This window comes from Thermobia domestica, chromosome 14 (genome assembly GCF_964235325.1).
Source record: "Thermobia domestica chromosome 14, izTheDome1.hap1.1, whole genome shotgun sequence".
NCBI classification, from domain to species: domain Eukaryota; kingdom Metazoa; phylum Arthropoda; class Insecta; order Zygentoma; family Lepismatidae; genus Thermobia; species Thermobia domestica.
In genome coordinates, this window is record NC_137467.1 from 196,696,215 (window position 1) to 196,720,309 (window position 24,095).

Genomic DNA, 24,095 nt, shown 5'->3' on the forward strand with positions numbered 1-24,095 from the left:
TTGTATATCTCTCAGACGTTTGTTTCATGGCCAAATGATAATAAACGAAGGATAACCATTTCTCCAGTCTAAGATGAATCTATTGTTTGGAGTGTTTTGCACAATGAACACCATATATCACTGATATTATAAATTGTGTGTGTAATGTAGTATTTGCTTATTACATACTGCATACAAGAAGAAAGAAATCACTGATCATACATGAATTAGAAACTGCAACCGGAAGTAGGCTTAAATCTTGCAAACGGTGTGAGATATTGAAAAAAATAATCGAAAAAAATCACCCTTTTATGGTACCCCTTGCCGATTTTTAACAAGACGTCTTTCACTTGTGTCTGTAAAAGGACATGTACTGATGTTGTGAGAAATAACAAGGACATTCATGCTTATGTGTGAATGGTGCACTGTGTAGAGAGCGCAGGTTTAACTAGCCACTTTTAAAATTGTTTAAACAAATTTGACACCAGAAACAGAAAATCATTTTTAAGTCCTAAAACAACACTTCCAAAATCAACTTCTCAAGAAATTAACAACCTAGAGTAAAGAAAGCAGAAAGAAAGAAGGAAAGAAAAACACAATTTAGTAATTAATAGAAATGGATAAAGTTTATATTATGCGAGTTGTTTGCTTTATCCGTTTGTTTTAATTTTTCAATAATTATTATTTTGGAGATACTCTTTTGGAAATTAACCTCTTCGTAAAAAGTGTTGGTATTTTGTGCTGTATTTTCAGTAAAATGGTGGTTGAAGAGTATATATACTTACAACCGCTGCTTAATTTGCCGATTTGTTTTTGTTATGTAACTTCTAAGTCTAGCTTCTCTTTCATTAATAGGTTTTTGTTATGCAAACACTGAGAAGTAATAAAGTACGTCTATTATTATTTGGTTAAATAGACTATATCACCATCAGATTTTCAACTTTCCACAATATTATGGGTGCATTAGGGTAAATATTAAACACACTTTCTTCTACTGTTTTCTTTATAACGTTGCACTCTGTAAATGTTTAAAGCTCCAATTTTAAATATATTTACATTACAATAATATAAGCAATGTTCCCATAATATAGCATTTAACGGGAGAAAAATGTAAGAAACAAAAGCATATAGGTATACCCAGGGACATCCGCACGATTTTTTTTTTTTTTTTTTTTACATGGAGGGTGGGGCAAAAGATCAAACTATAAGTACTCTCACTCAGTGGCGGATCTAGCCTGGGGCTCGGAGGCATAGGCTCCCTCCCCCCAGTGTTCTGAGCGACAAAAATAATTTAAACTATTATTTATATATTTTTAAAGTTTATAGTAAACTGATTGCATGCCTATCATAGTCTGAGACCTGTTTCTTCCCCCTCCCAGTTATTACCTTAAAGATCCGCCACTGCTTTCACGACGAATACATACACATTTCGATACACTTGTGCATCTAATATATCACATAAGACAACGATTATAATTACTACAGTCCTGGGATTGATTCCAGGTCGGTGCTTCCCAATTTTCGGCGAGCGTCGTAAGGCAAACTGGGTAGTCACATGAAAACAAGCTGTGACGGCCACTAGATCTATTCCCTGTTCAACGTAAGCTCTAAACTCCGATAAACAAAATATTTGTATCCTTCCGCTCGTCACAAATACGATTGGCTAGTGATGTATCACTCCCACTCCCCACGGGGAGGAGCAAATTATACACGTGCATTTTGACAATGCTGTCTCGTGTTGTCCAAATACTTATAGCAGCAGCAGAAATGAAAGAAAAAACTCGAAAGATTAAAAAAAAAATGAATTTCACTGGTAAACAATTGTTGCTTCGTGAGTAAAAAAGTTTACCTTGTTGGTGTTTCACCACAACACTCGCAGAACGGGGATTCATGCCAGTCGTCTTTCAGGCTTGACAGCAGAACACGCCTCTACAGTTGAATTGGCGCCATAATTACTGCGCATGCTTAGTGTTTATTTCTATTGTTTCTTTAACTACACTCGATTGCAGTTTTATTAGATAATCCGTATTATAATTTTTGTCATTTATAATAATATAGCAGTTTTATATGGAGCTTCATAGTAAAAGTAATAATCCAATCACATGAACTATTTTGCGGAGGAGTACAAGCATCGGTAGGCCAACAGCAAATCAGCGAGATTTAGTTTCACGTGGCTTTGTTTATCGCAGTTTAGAGCTTAGGCCGAACAGGGTTTAGGTGAAGGATTTTATAAAATAGAGGATCTGCCCATACAACAAAATCGTGAAGCCATACGTCACAGCTTCGCCACACCTACTCTGCCCACTCCGCGCCACTAAGATTGCGATGTTTCGAGCCTACAATCATAACGGAAACGAGAGTAGCCAATCAAACGTGCTGGCTCAGACGATGCGCGATTGTTTTTCGGCTTCATTGAGTTCATATGATGAAGATACGTAAGGGCAGATCCTCTATTTTATAACATCCTTGGTTTAGGTAGCTCGTGATGTGCCTGTTACGGATAGAGCGTCGCAGTGAGTGACGACGTGCTCGTCGCTAGATTGGACGTAATTTAGCCAATCGGAGCTGGCTTACCCTCACAAGTAGTCCGTTACGCCATTTTTTTTTTAACTACAGTAAATAAGCTATAATATTATAGTGTTTAATATAAATATTCTCTAAGAGTAACCAGATTAGTGTGTCTTGATACGTACTACCAAAAACGAAATACCCTTCAAAAATTTAGGGAGAGTAACTGCTTCCTTCTTGCTCCTGCTGCGGGGAGCCATGGTGCACACTCTCTACAAACCGTAACACAACTGAATTTCCTGGATGAGCCAACAATATGACGAACTAAGTCTCAATAACTCATGAAGAAATACGAAATACTAACTTAATTCCCGGTACTAGGATCTTGGTACATTATATTCGGCCCGAAGGTGCATATTTTGTTAAAGTAATGCACGGTTAACCCATCATTTACTAATATCGCACCAGAGCTAGGGATGCGCACGAGACAAGATTTCTGGCTGTCTCGTCTCGAAAATGTGCTGTAAAAGTGATGTCTCGACTCGAAAAATGTATATTTCTCTATTAGAAGAGACGTGTCTCGACTCGAAGTTTGGCAGGAAAATCCTGCATCGACTCGTCTCGTGCGCATCCCTAACCAGAACAGAGTTCACTATGACCTAATTCAAGTACCCCATCCAATTGCCTCATGATACTGAGTTAAGAGCTAAAAGTGTGTACCATCACTGTATTCGAACTGTTACCTCGAGATTACAAAGCGTGAATGTCGGGAGAGGGGCACGGTGACTCAGTGGTAGAACCCCTATCTCTGGTGCGTGGGCTCCCTGGTTCTGTGACAGAACTTCTGTCCCCTGCCAAGTAAGTTTGTGGTGCACAACACCGTGTCCGTGTGTTTTCTCGGGATATTCCCGTTTCCTCCCACATTCTCATTCCACTATTTTTTTAACATCATTCACTTGGCTTAATCATCCCCCTTCTTTAGCCTAAAGGTCATAATTGTGGGACGTTAAACTGAAGTATTCATTTACAAACTATGAATATCAACCTACCTCCCGCGGATCGAATGGGTTCGGATTCTACGTTAAACTGTAGTATCACGTCTCATATAACCTCGGTGCGAAGAAAAAAACCGATAATATTCAGTAAAGAAAGCGAAGCACATGAACTCTCACCGGGAATATCAATTACAGTAGAGCGTCGATTATCCGAACGTCGGTCAACCGAACGACCGCTTAACCGAACTGTGTACTCGCTCGCACCTGTTACTCTCCCACCCTACCGTCCATCATCCCCCTCACTCCCAAACCAAGTTTTCCACAGTAGTCGCCGCACTGAGCCACCTCTGGCGGAACATTGCTTCTAATGGGGTCTTCATAAGGCGCTGCTGACCGGCCAAGCCGCCAGTCGCTGTGTTTCAACAATCAACACACTTCTGTCGGTTTGGCACTGGCTGTGGAAGTAGCGGCAGTATCAAAGCTGTTCACAGCAACAGCTGCGCCAGCTTAGAGTTGAGGCGTGCCGCTCCGCGCATGGCAAATAAACATGTACAGATCGATTATCCGAACAAACCAGTTTTCCGAACACCCATGTCCCCCAAATACTTCGGATAATCGACGCTCTACTGTAATGGCCGGTTGCTTGGATTGGGGTTGAGAGTCCCTGTCAGCACCTAGACCAGTGGTTCACAACTTATGTGTCGCGATACGCTGATGTGTCGTGAAAGTTTAGAATATAAAAATCATGAAGAATTTAATAGATAGACTGTACCAGTCAACATTTCCACCGGTAGCAATAATGCTCAATACTACATTATAAAAACGAATAGATTTTACTATTACAATATATATTATCAAGGGCGGATTTAGGGGTGTGTGTGTAAAGGTGCACGTCCACGTTCCTTCGGTGTAAATATACACTATCTAATATGAGAAGTTAGCAGTTAAAATAGCAACATTTTCTGAAACTTACAAGAATTTCGGGGCTTAAAAGAAAGCAGAGCTTTGCAAAAGCAATGGTTTAAGTCGATTTTCTAAAGGTTGAAGGAAAAGAATTCAACAAGCAAAACAATATAACATTTGTCAAGTAAGGAAGAAAACAGAACCCAGGAGGAGAGAAGATAATTTTTCTTGTATATCACTTGCGACCCTCTTTAAAATACTTTCCTCCGTTTTAAGCATCAGTATTGTTAGCGGTAAAGAACATTGTCACATGTCACTTTGAAGAGTTTCAGTGTAATTGGTTATTTTGGTAGATGTTGGTGCACCCCCTCAGACAATCGTGGGTCCGGCCCGGAATATTATTATTATTATTATTATTATTATTATTATTATTATTATTATTATTATTATTATTATTATTATTATTATTATTATTATTATTATTATTATTATTATGATTATTATTATTATTATTATTATTATTTGTAATAAGAATATCAAACAAGTGTGTCGCGATGTTCCGGATAAATCGTGTCGTCAGTCAGAAAACGTTGAGAAACACTGACCTATGGAATCCAGAGCAGTGTGATGAGATCAAATTTGTCATGATTTGTCCCTTCGCGAATCGAACCCGAGATTCTGTGCGCGAAAGGCACCTGCGTTAACCAGTAGATTAGCGGAAAGAGCTGTACTTTCAATTGAATCCAGATACATCGCGTCAAGCGAGCGTTTGATAACCGTATAGCAGTGGCGTATCTAGCCCGCGGTCAGGTGGACCTACAACGCCCTTTCCCCCCAGTCTTTTGAGTAACAAAAGTAATTTTAAGATATTATTTATGTATTTTTGAAAGTTTATAGTAAACTCATAGTGTGCCTATTATAGTTTCGGTTCTCGCTGTCCTCCAGTTTTTAGCTTCTACTGTATATCCGCCACTGGCGTATAGGCGTGACCAAGGGCGGATCCAAGGGGGGCTAAGGGGCTATATCCCCCCCCCCCTTGACGCTCAGGTTTACACTGGATAAAATGGGCTTCAATTCTGTTTTACACTGGATAAAACGGCAAATGATGGTTTAGCCCCTCCCTTGATCATATCCTGGATCCGCCACTGGGCATGACAGTGCACTTTTGAATTGATTTGATTTGATTTTAGTTTTTTTTAGCGTCCGTAGGATCCCGACTACGTGATGAGCTCTTTCCGAGAATCGAACTAATTAGGACATGCGGTTAATAACGTCTAAAAAAAAGAGTGGATCTGGGAATCAGGTAAAAAAAAAAAAAGAAAAAAAGATAGGATCCCATACTTTAAATGAACTGTTGACCTACTGTTAGAAGAACTCCTGGTAAGGAAAAAAAGAATCAAAGCATAAAAGCTTTACCGTCAATTGTTGGACATGAACTGGAAAATAATCTAAATTGGGAAGACAGCAACATGTTTTTCTTGTTTGTGACTTTCCGATATCCACAATTAAAAATGAAGTGTGTGTGTATGTACTGCAACAGGAAAACAGGACAATGACCAGCTGACCATAACTTACGTACTTCATCTGGTAATACTAAACCCGTTTCTAAAATGTCAAGAGCCGTTAATTTCCGTAACAATCAGAAATAAGTCCCGTAAGAGCTCTTTTACTTGGAAATCCTCTTGTTTTTTTGTGACATGCTGGTGGATGGATCTGCTGGTAGTTGCTTGTCAGTATTGTCTGTTCACTCTAGGATGGAAGATTGTTTACAAACAACAATTGTAGTGCGAGCGTCAAAACCTTGCTTCTCACCCCTACATGGTTAATTCATGGTTGCCAGGCACATGAATCTCCGAACCGAATGTACCTACTTCTGCACAGTCAGGACCAAGTGCTATTACTACATAAATTGCTGTTTTTGAGATGACTGAGATATTAACGTTATGAAAAATTGAGTTAGTTATTATGTAATACAATCTTACATATAATGCACACTCAATTTTGTACAAGTGTTCTTGTTCGAAAGTGTGCGAAAACCTTGCACGCCTGGCAATATTGGAAGATGGCAGTTTGTGTTGTAAACAATAAACAGAGGTAGCGAAGACCGTTAGGTTCGCTGGACAGCGTTGTTTTCATGATAAGGCGACAGAAACATATTGTACTGATTGTAAACAAGGGCTGGGAATTTCGATGCGAGTATAGGTGGAAATATTCTCCCCACATATTGCCTGTTGGTGAAGGTTTGCAATGTTGCAAACTGCTAAGTGTAGAATTTCATACTAATTGAACGAGCTTTGAGAAGGATTAGTATGATGCAATAATTATAAATACTAACAACCATAGACTTAAAGTATTAGGAAATGAACCATGCTGCTGTAAGAAGAATATAATACACATTGAATTAAGTGTTCAAAGTACAGTATAAAGCGAATTTTAACATTTAAACATTTTAAAGCTGTACACATTTGCCCTGTTTGTGTGCCCTTACCAGACACTGTGCAACACGAAAAAAGACATTAAAATAGGTAGATCGAGCGTGGGCATGAACGCGGCTCTGGCCGGTATTCCTTATTAAGGCTTTCCTCAGTCCCACGAGGTGAATGACTAGATAGTAGCTTCTGTAAGGCAGGGGCGGATCCAGGACGGACTTCTTGAGGGCGGTGGGTTTTAATACTGCTACTTAGAGCTATTTTTAAAAGCTTCAAACTCTGGGATTGGGTTTTATTTAAATATATAAAATGAGAAAGGTTCCTTTCCTGGGGGGCAATCGCCATGATCGCCCCCCTGGATCCGCCACTGCTGCAAGGCCAGAATTGGGCCAAACACCGAGGCCCCAGAATTGGCGGGAAATATATTCCTTCAGAATATTATGTTGTCAACACTTCCACAAATATTATGGTGGTGGGTTCCGACATCCCTTTTTCGTTTATGTGTGTTTAAATTCATTATGAAGTAAATGTAGAAGTGTTTCTTTCATTCTCTTTCTTTCTTTCTTCTCATCTTTCTCATCCTTGCTCTCCTTTCCCCACCTTCTTAAAATATGAATACTATCCTCCTGTAATATTGTTTCTCTCCACGGCCCAAGGTTTAAAGAGACCAACCTGATATAGTCAACTATTAGCAGAAGTGTACCAATAAATTCACATTAGAGACAGCGCCGTAACTTATATTTTTTTTCTGGGGGGCAAGCATTAATATGTGTATTTGGGCCTCCTAGAAAAAGTTGTTTTTCTCATTCTTGGCCCCCCTCTTTCTACCTTTTGCTTACTATTTATGCCCCCCGGAGCCTGTCGGCCCTCCCTCACGGCAAGGTCTGCGGGGCCGTTACTTACGCCCTTGGGCCCATTCCATACATGACAAATTAATTAAGGGGACAACATTGACAAATCTCAAAGCCATACGAATAAATGTTATTTCTAGGGCCCCTAATAATAGACGTTTCTTACTGAAGTGGGCACAAGGCTCACTTTTGTTTTATTTACCTTTTGTGCGCTGCTTTATGTAATGTAGTGAAACTGTTTAATGCTTCATTTATAATTTCATGTTCGTATTGTATATGGATTAAGAAAATTTCGTCTCCAAATGGGCCCCTTCGAACGGCGGGGAACCTCCCTGGGGGGAAGTTGCCCCTCCCCTGTCCCACACAAGTTACGGTCCTGATTAGAGAAGAAGTAAACTCTTTCGAAATTTACGCAACTTGCAAATACCAAACCCTACTAGTGCTAAAATTGATGAGTTAGTTCCACTGTTACAACTGCTATAAGGGGAAAGTAGGGGAAGGACTGCTAAGATTCGCTGGCCAGGTTTTGTGTCAAAACACAGCGCCAAGCTACAGTGAACGGACAATACATGCAAAGAACATAAAATTGAAAAATACAACAGCCATGTTCTCAAGCTCAATGGGCCGTTATGAAAGAATCACTTGGGAACAGGTTTAGACATAAGTATTAAAGTGTATTGATACGGAAGAACGTGCGTTCTTGCAGCCGCATTGCCAGTGCGTGAAGTTAAGGTACGTGCTTCCGGTTTGCGTGGTCTTGCCTTCGATTCCTGGTGGAAATGTTCGTCAATTGCCTAAAACCTGAGTAGCGGCTCGGATTTCACATTCAATATTAGGTTCCGTTTCATGTAGTCTGAGTGCTGATCTTAATGAGCCGGAAACAAGGGCACCGGTTTCTCCGTAATATATATATACAGTAAAACCTGTCTATGTTGGCCACCATCGGTTCAATCGAAAAGTGGCCAACTTAGACAGGTGGCCAACTTACAGAAAATAAGTGTGATTTGTGTATTTTTAGAATATGATTTCTAGTATTACTTGATTGTAAAATTTTAATAAGCAGTGGCACGACAGCTACTTATAAATTATGTATATAGAGTAATCATAAAAAATATACAGTACTAGAAAATATTACTATAGTATGCAAGAGCGCCGATTTCTCTGTAAATTTGGGGGGGGGGGGGGGGGCATTCAGACGCAGAATGTATATACAGTGAAACCTCTCTATGTTGGCCACCATCGGTTCCATCGAAAAGTGGCCAACTTAGACAGGTGGCCAACTTACAGAAAATAAGTGTGATTTGTGTATTTTTAGAATAGGATTTCTAGTATTACTTGATTGTAAAATTTTAATAATCAGTGGCACGACAGCTACTTATAAATAATGTATATAAAGTAATCATAAAATATAGGGCCTACAGTACTAGAAAATATTACTATAGTATGCAAGGGCGCCGATTTCTCTGTAAATTGGGGGGGGGGCATTCAGATGCAGAAGGTATGTATATATGAAGATTTTAAGACAAATTGCACTCAAATTATACCAAATATTGTATACTCATAAATAAAATAGGGGCCACATGACCTTTGGGGGGCCCGGGCCCCCTCGGTCCCCCCAGGATCGGCGCCCTTGCTAGTATGTTTAATATATGTGCATACCTTTCTCTTCCTGAAAACTAGTCTGGTACATTGGATTATTTGGATTGAAAACACATTAACACAAACAACCATGAAATAGAAGTGTATGTACGCAGTTTATTGAAATTGATATTATAGCACACTGAGTTATTCAGATTGAAAACAAGAAAAACTGTTATAAATTGAGAAGTTCATATGCAATTTATATGACTTCTTTTCAGTTGTTATTGAATGGTAGTTCATTCTAGACATATTTGCTTTATTCTTTTTGGCAGATATGCACATTCTAATATTGTAGTTAACTACCTCTTGTTAATGAGCTGGAAGTGTTTCCCTCGGAGCAAAAGATCGTTTGAGAAAATCTTGAGATAATTCATATCTCAAAAGCTCCGCTATCTTTTGACAAGCCGACAGGTGCCAATAGTTCACAATTGAGATGGTTAGTTTTAACCTTGAGAATTTTCCTGAATTACTAAAGCTCCCCACTGATGAGAGGAGTTGATATAGCTAATGGTTTTACCAAAACAGACAGAGTAAACAATACGTACAACCATTTCCTGAATTCCTGTTCGTGCTTTTTCTTATTCACATCTTCCTTCACCACCCCTTTATGAGGGTAGTCTTCTGGCCATTGACCTCCAAGAACAAATCGTGCGAATCTATGCTTCTTTGTGCCCAGTCACAAATACAGAACATCTGCCTCTCATATGGGAATTCGAAAGAGTTAAGAAAAATAACAAAACTGTATTTTTCGTGGCCAAGATACGGAGGTAAATTTATCATTATCATCATAGGGTAAACATTGCTTCAGTGTGGCCAATTTCCAAGATAGATAGGTGGCCAACTTATAGAGTAGTAAGTAACGAATGTCTTATGGGAAAATGCAGGTTCAAGACGAACTAGGCCAAGATAAGCAGGTGGCCAACTTAGAGAGGTGGCCAAGTTGACAGGTTTCACTGTATATGAAGATAGACAAATTGCACTCAAATTATACCAAATATTGTATACTCATAAATAAAATAGGGGCCAAACGAGCTTTGGGGGGCCCGGCCCCCCTCGGTCCCCCAGGATCGGCGCTCTTGATAGTATGTTTAATATATATGCATACCTTTCTCTTCTTGAAAACTAGTCTGGTACATTGGATTATTCGGATTGAAAACACAATAACACAAACAACCATGAAATACAAGTGTATGTACGCAGTTTATTGAAATTGATATTGAAAATGAAATGAAATCTTTGAGTTTTACGTCCCACGGTTATGCCGGTTAGGCTAAAGGAGACGGTGATGAAGAGTAATGAATGAAATGGTGGAATGAAGAAAGTGGGAGGAAACGGGAGAACCCCGAGAGAACCCACACAGACGGTGTTTGTCCACCACAAAGTTCACTTGACGGGGGCTGGGATCGAACCTGGGACCCCAAGCACCAGAGGTGAACGCTCTACCACTGAACCACCGCGGCACCACATTCGATTCCTCGTGGAAGTGTTCGTCAATTGCCTAAAACCTGAGTAGCGGCTCGGATTTCACTTTCAATATTAGGTTCCGTTTGATATAGCCTGCGTGCTGATCTTAACGAGCCAGAAATGTATTTTGAGGTTGAAACTGGCTTATATGTTTAGATGTCCATTGAGAGAGGAAAGGAGTTCGAAAGTGAAATAAAATCTTTAACGTCCGACGATTATGTCCGTTAGACTAAGGCAGACAGATTATTTAGACAAATGAATTATGATGGAAGAATTGATGGAATGCGAATGTGGAAGAAAAAGAGAGTACTACCCGGAGAAAACCCACGAATGGGATGTTGTTCACCACAAACTTACTTGGCCGGGTTCGAACCAAGGACCACACGCGCCAGAGGTAAGCGCTTTATCAATGATTTACCGTGGTCGCCAAAAGTGGGGTTCAAATCAAGCTTTTGTATACTGTATTTCGTATACAAAGTCTAACAAGAAAAAGTGCGTTATCTTGTCGCTGCTGGAGCGCTAACTTCGAAGGCGAAATATCTCTGGTTCAATCCCAGGCAATGTAAATTTGTGGTGCTGAGCCGCCTATTTCGTCTTGAAAATATGTCATGAAAGTGATATCTTGTCTCAAAAATTTTATATATTTTTTTTCTATTGGAAGAGCTGTCTCATTTCAAATCCCGTCTCGAAAATTCTGTCTCGTCTCGCGCGGAGCCCTATTGGAGACCAGTGTTGAGACGAGAAATAAGTTTGTAACATTGTGCAATGACTCGCGTATGTTTAAACGTTAATAATACTCTTCGTTGCGTCCGCACAATTACTTTACCATTTTATAGTTTTTATACTATAAACCATGTAAGACTTAAATAGTGTTTAAGATCAAGGCGTGGGTAATGTTGTGTTATTCACAAGACTTGAGAAATTTCTAAGAATTATCATGTGTCTCGTCTCGAATTTGAAAATGTACTAAGGCAGGACGTTTCTATTATCTTTGCAATGCATTTTGGTAGGAAACCATGCCCACCAATTATGTGAGTGCTCCAGAGCTCCGGCACCCACACAAATAATCATGTGGGTGCGCCGCACCCACAAGATTTTTAGTTTGGACCCGGGTTTGAACCCGTTCTCTTTGCGTTTAAGTCAGCCGTGTAACCGACTGAGTTAGGGCAGCCCCAACTTATCCTTTTAGCACGGGTATATTTTACTTTACCACAGCAGATCCCTTTATGATAGTGTTTATAAAAGATTTTGACTAAAAATAAATCAGGGGCCGCGGTGGCTCAGTGGTTGAGCGTTCACTTCAGGTTCTTGGGGTCCCGGGTTCGATCCCGGCCAAGTGAACTTTGTGGTGGACAAACACCGTGTGCGTGGGTTTCCTCGGGGTTCACCCGTTTCATCCCACTTTCTTCATTCCACCATTTTATTCATCACTCATCATCACCGTCTCCTTTAGCCTAACCGGCATAGCCGTGGGACGTAAAACTAAAGATTTCATTTCATTTCATTTTCTAAAAATAAATCGATCAAACTCCCTGGCAACATATAGGCTAACATGTCCCGCCATTGATATGCACTTACATAAATTTTGTAAAGTCGGCGCCGTTGTAGTAAACGACAACATTCGTAAGATTTTCAGTCACAAGCAAGAAATCAATTTCGAAATTTTGCCCCAAAACTAACTGAATCAACGAACAAAGAATCCTAACAGTACAACAGATCGAAAACACATTTGGCCCAAGTTTGGAAGCCAGAGCAACCATACTTAGTCTCCCAGTTGGGGTCTGCAAGTCTATATTTGACAAATTCCAGGTACCAAAATTTCCGATATCCTGTCCCTCAGGCTGAAGCAAGGCCAGTAGAAATATATAAATGAGGTTCAAGGCTCAGATTTGATAATCGTATTTAAACAAGAGCATTTCCAAGTCGACACAGCGTATAATTAAAATGCAGACCTTACGTCAACCTAAAGCATCAAATTAACCCTTTCAGACCCAGGTCATTTTTGGCGTTTTCCTACATTTTCAGCAAGTGATTTATTGCTCAAACACTATGCACCCCGTTAATATAGTTAAGGCGTTTTTTTTTTTTAAAGAGAGGTGTGACTATTTTTTAGTGTAAGTTACATTGCAGTGATGCCAACAGGAGGGAAATTATTGAGGGAAAATTTACAAAAAAATCCCTAACCGAATTTAAAGATTTTTTTTTTTGTAGCTGGCACCACTATTGCCATATGGATCAAAGTCACCTAAAAAAATATTTCGTGTATTGACAAGGTACAGGGAAAACCTGAAGTCGCTGGCTGACATACAAAGAGAGAAAGAAAAAAATCTCTGTCATCATAGACATGAAATTTTGGTACTTTCTATGCCTCAGAAGCGAAAATCAACAGATATGTCGGGGCTACAGATTTCCTAATTATCCTATGGAAACTTTTTATGGTGCTTTCTGTAGGTCAAAGAGGAGGCTTTCAGATAGTGGGACGTTTGTTTCAATGTAGCCAGCAAGAGGAAAATAACAGAGGGGAAAAAAATGGAAATTTTCCGAATTTTTCACCTAAAACCGGGAATTAATTTTTTGGCTGGAAACACTGCACCAGGCAGACACAAACTATCTGAAAATACACGTTGCTTCTCCACTACTATATCTTACAAGTATCATGGCGATATCTAACAAAGTAATCATGAAATTTAAACCTCAGAAATTCACAATTTTCTTACCACTTACAGAAGAAGGTCTACTATAAACCTCAACTGTACTTCTAATCGTCCAAGTGAAACATTCTATGGTACGTTGTGTAGGCCAAAGACGAGACTTTCAGACAGTGGTGTTTGTTCGAATATAGTCAACAAGAGGAAGATAATAGAGGGGAAAAAGGTAATTTTCTCCAAAATTTTCCCCTAAAATCGGGATTTAAAATTTTCCGTAGCTGGCAACAATGCTGCCAGACAGACGCAAATTACCTTAAAATAAGCATTGGTACACTACTAATATATCCTACAAGTATCATTTTGATATTTAAGAAACAAAGGTTCTAATTACAAAAAATAGATTACGGTAAACAGAAAAGTAGAGAAAAAAAACAGAAAAATCAAGGGTTAGAACCTAAATACGAATTTTTCGTGTTCCCCCTAATTACCCCATTGTAACGATTTGTACCCGCTTTTTTTCAGTAAGGAGCAATGTTCGACTGGCGTAAGTTGATTTGCGCACGGACGTATAGGTACGGATTTATAAACAAAACTTTCGAATTTTTTGACCAAATTTAGGGAAATTTTAATTTCCCTAGTTGACAACACTACGCGTGGGCCGGTCCAATTAATGTCAACAATTAGGTATCCATCCGAGGTATCTACCTGACAAGCCCTAAGGAGATCTCTCTACAACGAAAGAAGCTACAGGGCAAAAAAGAAAATTTGAAATTTCTTGAATTTTTGACTTTGGGCTGAAATTTGAGAAGGAAATTCGACACCCAGAAGAAAAAGATGATAAACTATGGTCCAACCATATGTGGCCGAAAAGAAAGTATCCCGATATCTTAATTAGTGTCCCCACGGGAGCGGATTTAAAAAAAAAAAAAAAAAGTGACTCGCCCGTGTGTGCCACTTTGGTCACCTAGGTCCGACAGGGTTAAACCTTTAAACCAGCTTTGTCAGAATACCAATGTAAGTGACTAAAGGATGTAACATTGTGAACACGAAATACTAACTTCTACGACTCGCATAGATGAATCTAAGACCAATGCTATTTCATTAAGAACGGTGTATTATACAGTCTGGATTCTGCCACTGCAGTCACTGCCTAAGTCCACTACAGAGAACAACTTGCCATGACTGTTAACATCTTAAATCTAACAGATGCTTTCATGGTAAGATTTGTCATAATATAAGTAAATTCAAAATGCAGTAATAAGTTAAGTAAGAAATGTATAATACGTGTATTTATTTGACAATAAAATGTACGTCATTTTGTTGGCAGCGCTCATAAGCTTATTTGTGTCATCTATTGACCTTCAGCGATTTTATAAATACTGCAGTGCATTCTACATAATGGCAAGGCAATACATATATTGAAAAGCAAAGCTTTCGTAACTTATTTCATGCAAAATTGTGTTCTATTTTCAACGAACTTAAAAAGTTCGTTACTAAATTCTCTATGTCTGTGTGTCTGTCTGTTATTTGCGATTTCTTTTTCTTCAATTTTGAGTCCTTTATTTAATAGAGCATCGGGGACGTGGTGGTTCAGTGGTAGAGCGTTCACCTATGGTGCTTAGGGTCACTGGTTCGAATGCAGCTCGCGCTGTGTGGATTTTGTAGTGAACAAACACCGTGCTCGTGGGTTTTCTCGGGGTTCCCCCATTTCTTCTCACTTTCTTCATTCCACCGTTTCATTCATTTCTCATCATCACCGTCTCCTTTAGCCTAATCGGCATAACCGTGGGACGTAAAACTTAAAGATTTCATTTCATTTTTGATAGAGCATCAAAAACTATCTGAGAAAGTGTTGGCATTTTTCGCTTCACTCGTTTCATTCTCGAGATATTGGTAAAAAAATTTCCGATTTCCGGAGATTTAATGAGCCATATCCAGGCCCGTAGCCAGCCCAAAAATTTAGGGGGGGGGCGGTAGAAGTTAGGGGGGGGCGACCCAATCATATTATACTTCATCACCATATTATAGTTCATTTGCAAGCCTACCGTGAAATTTTATGGGGACCAGCCAAAATTTAGGGGGGCCCGGCCCCCTCTTGCCCCCCCCGTGGATACGGGCCTGGCCAGATCTCGGAAACCATAAGTTATAGAGAGATGATATTGGTGTTGATAAATACGTAAAAGGAGGGTGAGCATTTTTGTACCAAATAGTAACCGGTGGCCACTGCCCAATTGGCCACTGATCAACAGCAATATCATCTCTATGACCTAAGTTTAGAGTTACCCCTCCGCTTTTTATAAAAATCAGGAAAATTTACAGGAGAAATGAGGTAAGAAATGATAATTTGAAGCTTTTATTTGATGTTTAGGTATGTAACTTCGGCAGGAGAGTTATGTTTAATACGAGAAAAGATATGTAGAAGTTAGTACTATTTGCCGGATGCGGAAGCATTCGCGGAAGGTTTCAGCAGCATGGTAGTTGTAAAATATGGCGAATATGGCGAACAGGTGTAACGGATGCACAAAAATAATGAAGAAAACCTTTTAAATTTTTGTGAAGCCCACGGAGTACTGAAGTTAAGTGGAATGTAACAATTTTTAATACTTTAAGCACTGTTTTTTGTATGTTGCAAAGTCCAAGGGCAACTCTGGACTGGAGGGGCAACTCTAAACTTAAGCCCTATGACCTACCGTTCTCAAAGATATTGGCCAGAAATGATCCGATTTCGGGAGATTAAAGGAGCCGTATCGCGGGAACCGTAAGTCACAGAGAGACGATATTTTTGCGAGAAAGAGAAGAAGATGCGGATAAAAAGTATTTACTTTCACATGTAGGAACAATCACAGTTATCCTCCCCGCTCCATCTCTCCATTTTTAAAGTTTCTTCTGGCAGTGCTCATGAAGCATTCTCAACTGGTTCCTTATATTTATATTTTTATGATACATCAAACTTGCCGATAATGAATCTAAATGTCACTATATAATTACTAGAATTGCTTTGTCTTCAAAATAGTCTACCAAACTGTAGCGTATGCATGTGCCCCCCAGCACGACAATGTTAACTCCCTTCCTAGTGCCTTATAGTGAGTGCTTGTCTTCTATCTGCTGCTATTCGACCAAAATCTTGCTCCCAGATCAAATAAAAAGCGAACTAAACGAATGAACGATCAAACGATCTTGCTTATATTAACACAGAGATTTTTGCGTAGCTTTCGTGTAGCCAACTTTATTCGCCAAATCCAAGGCTCACTAGACGGGCGAGCACCCTAAACTCGTTATACTTTTAAGAGTTGTTGCACAGGCAAAATGCTAGTGAAATACATTGAGGCGGCATGTGATCGATGCACAGCATTTAAAAATGTATTTGTCTTACGCTGACTCAAATGTATACTTCTCATAAAATGGCTGTGAAAGGAAATCCAAGGTTGGTGCAAGTCCATGTCAAGGGGAATGCTGTTAGGGAATAATCCGTACATTTTTTTAACCTTCTTGATTGTTTTTCGTCATTGCGGACACGGGTTTGATTCCTGGTGGTGGTGGTGGGGTCGAAAAAGTGTAAAAAGCTTTTTCAGGCCAGTCATCTTGAATGAGGTTTTCCTGGGTTTTCCTCATTCACACCAGGCAAATGCCGGGATGGTACCTAAGTTATAGGTCCCAGGCCATTTCCTTCCTTCCTCAATCCTTTCTTCCTTCCCTTTCCCCGAATACTGTGCTCGCCAAGGGACACCATTCCTCAAACGTGACTGGCTTAATGGCCTTAGATGCCGAAAGCCCAGAAATTTTAAAAATCCGAAATCTTTTTCGTCATTGAGAACGTTTTGTCTTCAGAAGCATTCTCCCAGCAGTGGCGGATCCGAGGGGGTGGGGCTATTACCCCGATCGCCTCCCCCCAGAAGAGGAAACTTATTTTATATATATAAAAAAAACCATCCCAGAATTTGGAGCTCTTAAAAGTAGCAGTATTACAACCCATCGCCCCCCCCCCCAGAAGTCCGTCCTGGATCCGCGCCTGTCTCCCAGTAATAAAAGTTCCTCAAGTGTAAAAGAAACAGGGCATAAAGCTGCATTAATTACTCTCTGATTACAATTATCAGCTCCCGGCGTATGTATACGAGAGTTTAGTATAATTTCACTTCAGGTGTATGTGTATAGGTAGTAAGTACTTTTTTCTGGGCTAGTGGGTGTAGAGAAGAATGGAGCGAATTAACTGAGTCGAGCGAAAAATGAATCAGAAGGTGTTAGGATAGTGAGGGAGAAAAGAACACTTTTAGATATTAGTGATAAGAAGAAAAGAAATTGGTTGTGACATTGGTTAAGAAGGAACTTTATCATGAGGGGCGCGCTAGAGGGTATGGTGGCAAGAGAGAGAGGAAGGGGACGAAGGAGACTACAGTTAATGGACAATATCAAAACAGGAAAATCGTAGCCTACGTGAAGACGAAGAGGGTAGCGGAAGACCATGGAAACTTCTCAGTTGCGGCAAGTGGCCTGCTAATAATTGCAGAATACCTATGATGATGATGACTATCGGATCTAAATCAAATTTGATGGGCAATTAATCCATTGTCTAAGGAAATAAAAATTGTCATATTCGGTAACCAAGCTCGGCTCGGCTTGTCTGTGGTACTTTATTTCTCGGTAGGTCCTAAGTACTGGCCGGATCTGAACCAAATTTGGTGAACAAGCAGCCCATCGTGTAAAGGAAAGAGATCCTTAAATTTGGTGGCCTAGTTCGGCCAGGGAAAGGCTCGACTCAGCTACAGTTTTACACGCTGGGAACTTCTGAGTTCAGTTCATCGACTGTCCCAATCACTTGCATTGAAAAAAAAAATGAAATCTTTGAGTTTTACATCCCACATCTGTGCCCTTTAGGCTAAGGGAGACGATGAATAAAGCAAATAAATGATGATAAAAGAATTTGGTGGAATGAGAAATAGGAGGAAACGAGAGTATCCCGAGAAAACTCACGGGCAGGATGTTGTCCACCACAAACCTATTGGTCGGGGTTCGAACCAAGGAGCGCAGAGGTAAGCGCTTTATCACTGAGTTACCGTGCCCTCACCATTATTAATTAATTAATTTATTTATTAATTTATTAGTAACAGTATTTATTTAATTTGTTTTGAGGCAGAGTTTTGAAATCCATCTCTTGGTTTTGGCTAGCATGTTGCAAATACTGTTCCTACCAAAATCCATTGGAAAAAAATAAGGGAAACGTGCTGCGCTCTATTACAGGTTAGTGCCCCTTTAAGCTTATCTTAAGCACAGGGCTCTCTGGCTCCATTAGCGCTGATACTAGTGGGCAGTGCCGCCGATTGGACGTTAAAAGTGGGGAGGCAAGACATGATCTGAATATTTGTATATCAATGTTACTTTCCCTGGTTGCTTCTAACGTTTTGTTTGACGAAAGGTTGTATAACTAATAGGATACTATCTTTTTCAGTTAAAATACCATATATCGTATTTCGAATTTTATTAAGTAAATTGATAAGAGCAACGCAAGTAGGTACTAGTCCTTTATATTCTTAAACGAAGGTGTAAGATTTGATTCCTTGCTCATGAACATCTTAAAATTGTCTGAAAGATTATGTGATCAGATTATTTAATAACAAATTGCAAAGTAAATAAATACGAAGGATAATGTAATGAATAATGAGGCTTGTGACAATTAAAACGCAATTTCTGTAGCTTTCTTAACTCCACGGGAAGACAGCTAATACGTACTCACGCAACGGCAAATATTATAGAGACTATGGAACATTTTTTCTAAATACATACAAAAAATTTACATTTCAAAATGGAACTATATACATTAATAGGTCATTTCAGAAAAGTGGGGGCAACTTCCCCCCCTTTGCCCCCCTAATCGCCGCCCATGCTAGTGGGGGCTGGCACAGGCCCGTAGCCAGCCCGAAAATGTAGGGCGGCCCGGTGAAAGTTAGGGGGGCTCGATCAAAAAATATAGTTTATCACCATATTATAGTTCATTTGCAAGCCTACTGTAAAAATTTTAGTGGGAACCAGTAAAAATTTAGGGGGCCCGGCCCCCAAACACCCCTGGATACGGTCCTGGGCTGGCCCCAAGGCTTTCTTTGGCTCTTGTATTTGTAATACAATTCTTATTGAATTTTTTGTAGACGTCTGACAACGAAATATTATGATGCACGCTCCGTCTCCCAAGTTAAACAGAAATCAGTGGCGGGTCTAGTGCGTGGCCGGGTGGTCCTAGCCCTTACTTTTTGAGTGACAAAAATAATTGAAGCTTGAAGGTATTATTTATATATTTTTGAAAATTTGTAACAAACTCATGATATATCTATCATTGTCTGGGATCTGGCTGCGCCCCCCCCCCAGGCTTTACTTTCTAGATCCGCCGCTGACAGAAATCGGCGCCACTGTCAGGTTTTAGAAGTACATTTATATTCTATCTCTAAATATAGATAAGTAATAAACTTTGTATCTTATAAAGAAAGAAGATGTAACACAACAGAGCGCCATCATTAAAAACTTTCTGAAGGAAAGGTTGCGACCTGTTGCTTGTAAATTCTTCCGCTTGCACTCCAAATATGGCCGTGTTTCTTTCATGATTTGTAAAGACGCATCGAGTGTCTCTCACAACAAACACAGCACATGCTTGTCCGATTGTTGATCTCCGAACAGGAGAAAAGGTGAAAATAGGTGACCTTGGAAACGTTAAATGCATTCTTTAAAATTCCTACTAGCAAGCGAGACGGGATGGAAGAAAATTAAAATGTATATAGCTAGAGGAGATTACAGGTATAATTCTCTGTGTGTGTGAATTCCAAAACCAAACCACCAAACAATTTTTACCCCGCGGGTGATCTTACCATACATGTGACGCGCTTCGTTCGGCTCTTTGTAGTGCTGTGTAAGTGTGGGCTATAGTCTTGTCTCATTTCATATTAGTTTAGTTGTGACTCAGTTGTATGGTTGTACGTATAGCCAGAGCTCTCTGTGGCTGACGTCACTCGTTCAGAGTACAGAGTTTAGTCACTGGGATAAGACCACGTGACTGTGAAGGTCATCTGTTGCCATCGCAAGTTGTTATGCTTCAGCCTCCTGCTTCGTCGTTTTGTATCCAGTTCCGTGAGGTTAGTCTTCCAAATGAGTAGAGCGAACGGTGTTGCCGCGAGTTGTGTGTTTGAAGCGTGAGTTCTATATCGTTGACAATTCCAGTACAAAAATGCTCTTAAAAGTTAAAATTATGAGTGTGCTAAGTGTTGATAAGTGAAATTGTGTTCTGTGCACTTAAAGAAGCTTTGCTTTAGTGTGTTATGAAGTGTTAAAAAAGCAAAAATAACGTGAACACAAGTTTTTTAAAAAGCACGTTTTTGTCCTCTCATCATCGTGTTCTGATGCGATTGCAGCGCCTTCTTGCGGCCGTCAAGGACAGACAGGTGGGTAAAATGGAAAATGCGGTACCATTCCTGAGCTTGGGGTTGGTTTGACATTTCTTTTTTTCCTTCCCTCTCCTGATGTGAGCGCATTGTTACACACACAAGCGGAGCTAAGCACATCTGCCCCGCTGTGCTAGAATTCTGCACGTGGTTGGCAAACTAAAGCCCGTCACTATTTCGTTATCCAGACGTTTTTTTCAGTTTGAAAAAAAAAAAAAAAAAAAAAAAAAAGGATCATGAAATGTCAATGTACGTAATTTTGCTTCCTTACACTGAATGCTGATATTATTGTTTATAAATCAATTAGTGAAGTTTTCCATTTACGTGATTAGCCTTTGAACTGAAGCACACCTCATTATTTAGCGAAGCAAAGAATGGAATAGTTAATCTAATCAGCTGGAAACCTGTTTACGCGTGTTGTGCATAGGCATACTTGTAAGGCACAGAGCCACAACTAGGGGCAGAGGCAGACCAAGGCAAATTTTTTACTAGGGCAAAGTGGACCTCTAGTCCTAGCGTATATTTTACATTTTAATATTTTAAACCAATTTTTCAAAAAGAAAAGTTAATACTCAAATACATCATATAGGTAGGTATATTTAATACGTAAAATATACATAATATATCAATTAAATTGTGTTATTATTTATGTACTGATATGTATAAACAAAAACAATTTCGAACAGCATTTATTGAATACTACTAATGTTAGCATGATTATTGCTATATTTGTCAATAACAGCCCCCTCTCCCTAGTACGATGAAACTCTTCTTCCATAGTGGAATGAAAAAAATCGATGTAATTAACGCTGCTTTACAATATAAACCAAAAAAGTCAATAGAGAACACGTTATAAAATTTACTTTTTGATGTTCGTTTGGCGCCCCGGGCAGTTAAACCGGCCCTTGGTTCGCCTCTGACTAGAGGGAAACAAGCGGGGCATTGGCCCTATGCCTCGAGCGAGTGTTTGGAGGGACGCATAAAAGGGCAATATATATTTAAGGGGGAGGGAATTGTTTGCTCCGGGGGGCCGGTGGCTCAGTGGTAGAGCGTTCACCTCCTGTGCTTGGGGTCCCTAGTTCGATCCCAGCTCGCGCCGTGTAGACTTTCTGGTGGACAAACACCGTGCTCGTGGGTTTTCTCGGGGTTTTCCCGTTTCCTCCCACTTTCTTCATTCCACCATTTCACTCATCTCTCATCATCACAGTCTCCTTTAGCCTAACCGGCATAATCGTGGGACGTAAAACTTAATTTCATTTCATTTTTTTTTGTTTGCTCCGGATGACAGACCTTAAGAGAGTTCATCCCGGTGAAATTAATATACCGCAAATTTTACAGTAATTACGTGATATCTTCATATAGATAAAAGATAATCAAAATGTGGAACATGAGCGCCCTAGACAATATCATTTTATATGAGATACCGTTATTACGACTCACTTATCTGCTTTCGTTTTCGAGCCATTTTGAAAATCGGCATTTATTTTCGCGTTTCTAAACGGCTGAACACGGAAAGCCACTATAGATGACTTTTGATAACAATACCTCACGCGAAATAATATTGTCTAGGGCGCTCTTGTTCCATATTTCAATTGCGAGTTTGTAATTACATGGAAGTTACGTCAAACTGGGACTTGACTCATTCTTGTACGTGATTATTATAGACAAAAATCGAATCTATTAGGGTTCGACTTTTGGAGTTAGCATACAACTAGTGGCGGTAATAGTTCAGGGGGTCCCGTCAAATTATAAAACTCGATATTACCATATGCATTATTTCTTAAATTCTGCGGGCCTGGAGGAGCACCAATAATAAATAAGATTTTCTCCTTATATACAGGGCGCAAAATTTCCGGTCGCAATTGGCAACTAAGAGCTGGCGACCAGTGTTCGGTGGGAGTGATTTCTGTCTAAGTTCACAGGGCTGCGCAGTTTCGGTTTCGCAGCTCTACACGTATGAAAACACGGAATGTGAACTCTTCTAATTATCCTGAATCTAATTGTCTGGTTTTGAAATTTTATAACCTGATGTTCTCGTTATTTTTTGTTAAACCAAAGGTAGTGTGGGGGGGGGGGAGGTTCTCATAATTTGTACGTGAGAGATACTGCGACCATCATTTTTGGATTGTTGAGTGCGTCTGACTTTGAAATTTTGCGCCCTGTTTATAAATATGGCGAGTGTATAGGGGCCAAAAATAGAAGCGGTCAGATTGGAGGAAAATTTACTCTCCTGGAGATTCTGAGGAACAAAGCAAAACAAGACTAAAAATTCCTCTTTCCGTGTGAGACTGGCAGGCGCATAACCAGAACACTAAACTGAAGAGGGAAGACGAGATAATTTTTTGAGGACTAACTTAAGTTCTCCTTGCATTCATTATATATATATATATAAATTTCAGAGGGAACGAATTCTTTTTGGCTACCCCGTACCTACTGACTTGCATCTCGGGCCGAGAGGTGAACCCACGGAAAGAAGGGTTTAAAAGCTTTTTTTTCGGAGAGCAAACTTTGCTCTATTTGGTCCAGTTTCTAGTGATCTGTCTTCTATCTCGCCTACATAGGCTATGTAAAAAAAAAATCAGAAGAGGTGCAAACGTATTCTGGAAGTTTTATTATGATCCTGCCAATCGTTTTAGGTTAGACGTAAATTCCGCTCACTAGTAGATCTGAGTGGTAAAGCGTTCACCAGTGGAGCATGGGGTCCCCGATTCGATCCCAGCTCGCGCTCGAGTGTGATTTGTGGTGGACTAACACTGTGCGTGGGTTTTCTCGGAATTCTCCCGTTTTCTACCATTTTCTTCATTCCACCATTGCATTCCTTTTTCACTATCACCGTCTCCTTTAGCCTAGCCTGCATAACCGTAGAACGTAAAACTTAAAGATTACTATTTACCCTTTTGTTGTGTTGAATTTCAAGACAGGAAATATGACATTCAAGATTTCGGATCACATTTAGTCAGGCGTGCATCCAGAAATTTTTGCTGGGAGGGGTCCATTTTTTTTTTTTTTTTTTTTATATAAAGTAAGTGTCCAAAATATAAAGCATTACATCTACATAGTATGGAACCGTGATCTGAGAAATATATATATATATATATGGGTGATTCCACGAAAAAGGGAAATTTTCTGTCACGGGCATTTCTTCAAACTACTACTAGAAAGTATCACCTCATTTTTATTTTGTTTGGTAGCAACCGTCACAAAGTAGGTATGCCATGTATAACAGTTTGCAAATATAACACGAAACATACGTAAAAAA

The 24,095-nt window shown here is 39.8% G+C and overlaps 1 protein-coding gene across 4 annotated transcripts in view; it reads left to right on the forward strand.

Moving 5' to 3' along the window:
- LOC145670521 (uncharacterized) overlaps positions 1–24,095 on the forward strand; it is a 1,332,296-nt gene that overhangs the window by 1,191,510 nt on the left and 116,691 nt on the right. Inside the window, exon 1 of one of the 4 annotated variants that reach the window (XM_081739293.1) lies at positions 20,361–20,530. The exons of 1 other annotated variant lie outside the window; for it this stretch is intronic. The gene's annotated coding sequence lies outside the window, so the exon portion shown is untranslated. Of the gene's footprint in view, positions 1–20,360; positions 20,837–21,086; positions 21,426–24,095 lie in introns of those variants that run through there. 2 more of the 4 variants (XM_081739290.1, XM_081739294.1) reach the window with 2 other exon arrangements.